At 37.0% G+C, this 3,555-nt stretch overlaps 1 protein-coding gene across 1 annotated transcript in view; it reads right to left on the bottom strand.

Moving 5' to 3' along the window:
- The window catches only part of LOC102670947 (hemicentin-1-like), a 20,079-nt gene that overhangs the window by 530 nt on the left and 15,994 nt on the right, over positions 1-3,555 (bottom strand). The window lies entirely within an intron of this gene.

The following is a 3,555-nucleotide window of genomic DNA, read 5'->3' on the forward strand; positions in this document are numbered from 1 at the left end:
TGCCGTAAAGGCTGATCCTTGGAGATCAACGAGATCCTGCGGCCACCTACGATCATTGTTCAGACGAACGGCCATTCCAGGTCAATCCACGGGTCCCGTGGAAAAGCTGCCTTTGCGAGACCTCACCCTCCTCGCCCCCCCTGCTCTTCTCCTCTCCCCAGATGACGAACGACACGCTGACTCCCGTAAATTTTCAAACTTCCTCTTCCTGCATTATGTATAGCCGTCCAAGTAGCGTTTTCAAAGCTTGGAAAAGCAAGCAATCGCCACGGATCGAGAGATTGAAAACCGACCTTTTTGCCGACACACGCCACTGATTTATATACGGAGGATCGAGAAACGAAAGGGAGGAGGTGATCCATCTTGCGCTTGTCCTCCAACAAAAAAAGATTTCGCAAACGATCCTTGTGAACAAGGTATATCGCTCGTCAGAGTCGTGATAAGATCGATAGGAAGGTGAAAATATGGTTTTTACGAGAAAATTATCTTTATTATATTTTACAATCATTCGATGTACCATTCCATGCACTCGTATATTTGCGTTTACAAATTTCTGCTTAACATCTCTTCAATAGGGCAATTTCAAAATTAAGGAATTTATAAGTAAGTGAGCATAAGTAAATACATAATAATTACAAAATAAAATGAAACAAAAAAGATTTTGTCAATATGCAATTTTGTATCACTTTGGTTTTATGAGAAAATTTTCTTTGTTATATTTTATAATCATTCGTGTCGAGTGTTCCATTTCTCGCCTCGATTTGCATCGATTTCAAAATTAAGAAAGTTATGGCTATGATTAAGTGAACATAACTTCAACCCTCTTCATACCAAATACATAAAATCGTCGCAAGATAAAATGAAGCATGGAGCGCTGTCGCGATTCTACAATTGGCGATATGACGAATGGTAACCGCAGATGGTAAAGTAGGATAAATAAAAAAAGGAAAAAAAAGCGGGGGACAAACTTGTATAATTATCTTAATTAAAAAGCAATTTTTCATTCTCCTCGAATCCCGTGGAAAAATTGAAACTATCTTGTCTTGACGAAACAACGGGTAAATCACGTTGGGAACCGATATCATTATGCGTTTCCATACGCAGAATCGTCAAAAGAAGCAATTGGCGAAATGGAAGTTGACGGGAAATCAAATCGAGTGGATCGTGGTGTTTCTTCGCCCGATGCTTTGTTTAAACGAATATTATTCGCTCGTCATCGAGTATCAATTTCGATATTTTTTCTCTATGTACGTTCAGTTTCGATAAAAAAAAAAAAGAAAGAAGCGAGGATAGAAATTCGAATGTTTTCGGGTCGATCCAAACCCGGACAAAGGGGTGCCGATCATTCTTTTTATCCTCCGTTAAAATTAGCGAAACCTATATTCGGACGATGGTATTAACTCGTTCAAACGATTTTTCAAACGATTCTCGATTCAACCGCGATTTGACATAAGCCCAAGTATTAATGTAATCAATATCCGGTATAATCGGTTGCCAGGTATCGTTACTAGCGGCCTCGGGCTACGCTCGATAAAACCAGTGTAACAACTATCCACTAACTTTTATACTTTCTCACCTGGATAATATAGCGTGAGGTGTGGAGGGCTCGATTAAAAAATTGCACGTCGTCGACGGTGCGGGATGATGCTCGCGTGAAAATCGATAATCCTGTAAATCGGGACGCGACGAAAAAAAATGACGAGAAGCTCGTTCTCGATGATACTTTACGCGATCATTGGTTAATACGCGAGAATTAACGGGCGAGTCTCGCGATCGATCTTTCGCGATTAATTAGGCCGTGTCGAAAATAAAGTTAGAAGAATGTGATAAACGTTCGATGGAGATACGTTCCTTTCGTCAAGTTTCAAACTTTGCCTTAAAACGGTGTCCTCCAATTTTCCGTATCGCGTGTATTTGGGTCAAAAGTGGGCGGGTTAATCGAGGAAAAGCTCTACGCGATGCTTTGCATAAAAAGGAGGCATAATTTTTTGCGCTGGATAAACTTTTTTTTTCGCATCGAGAATTTCGACGCATCTCACTGTAAACCTTTCTCCGCGAAAAAGTTGCTCATTTACGTAATAAAAACGTGCAATAATATCTTTCTCATTACGAAATGCGAACGATATTTGATCGTAAGTATGTGATAAATTATTCAATTTGACAATTTATTACAATTGCGAAATTTGTAAATAATTTATTCGGAGAAATTGTTCGTATGGAAATTTTTTATTATTATCGGTCGGCGATCTCCATTAAGCTTAAACAAAGGATGATGTTATTTGAGAAAATTACCATTTTTGAGAAAATTCAGCCTACACTTATAATTTTATATTTTTGACATACTTACAGCCTGGCTGCAACAGAATCCCAGATCCCAAGGGTGACATACTCCAGAGATACGGCTGACTCAACGGCAATCAACATCATTTTAACTCGAGAAATTTTCTCTAGTTTAGGAGTTTCGCGAATCAGGCACTGACCGCGATATTATTGATTATTATCATGCCCTAGAAATCTGTGATCCTCTCAATTGAACTAAAACATTCTCTGAGAGCATGAGCTTCACTTGTAAAGAAAGTCTCATTGCGAACAGATCGTACTTTGATCGCTGAATACAACAAATAAATAGTTCTAAAACCACATCGTGCTCTGACACCAATAATGAGGAAAATTTAATAGTTAGGAACGAAAAATTGAAATTACAAACAAAAGTTGCTTTAATAATTCAATTGTTCAAAATGTAATAATAATCGCAAATAAATATAGTGGCAAACAGTCGAGGTTATAAAAAACGGATCAATTATAATAGCTACGAATAAATGTTATTTAAGTACTTTAATAAATAATCATTTAACGTAACTTTATCCGAAATTTTAACTAGTTACTTTTTTAACGTTGGCCAACACTGTCGAACACGATTACATTGTGAGAGATCTCTCTTATAGACACGCGTACTGCACGTAACTGCTTATACTCATCAACCGTTTACTCATCTTTAAGAAATATACCACTTGTACGACATCTGTCGAGCATTTTACAAACATCCATCTATTAGCTTCCATCAGCATTATAATACTACGAACACTATATTTATCCAGTGCGACTTTTTTCCTTTACATTCTATTCCGAGCTTCTCTTTAGTTTCGTTTTTATTCATTTTTCCCGTAGATATTATCATTTATTACGAAAGTAAGAAACTTTTGATGAATTTTCATAATAAAAATACAGTGGATCGATGCAGACCGTATACCACTAATAATAGAAAACAATCGAGTTAAAAGCAACGAGGGAACAGACATAAATTGCCACGCGGACCACAATTTACTTTTTATTTTTATTTAAATTCTATTTCTTCCTAAAGAGCGCAGCAAGAAATTACACGAGTAAAGGGTCCTACAAAGGGTTCGCGTGACCCTATTATTCATCGTGATAAGAAGTGCACTGGTAGTGGTTTTCGAATTATTAGAAATTCTCACGAAAGACGGAAAAAGAAAATGAAATAGAATTCAGTTGTAAACGACATTAATTACCCTGTTTTTTTTTTTTTTTTTTTTT

The sequence above is a fragment of the Apis dorsata genome, unplaced genomic scaffold, assembly GCF_000469605.1.
Source record: "Apis dorsata unplaced genomic scaffold, Apis dorsata 1.3 scaffold_524, whole genome shotgun sequence".
Lineage (NCBI taxonomy): Eukaryota > Metazoa > Arthropoda > Insecta > Hymenoptera > Apidae > Apis > Apis dorsata.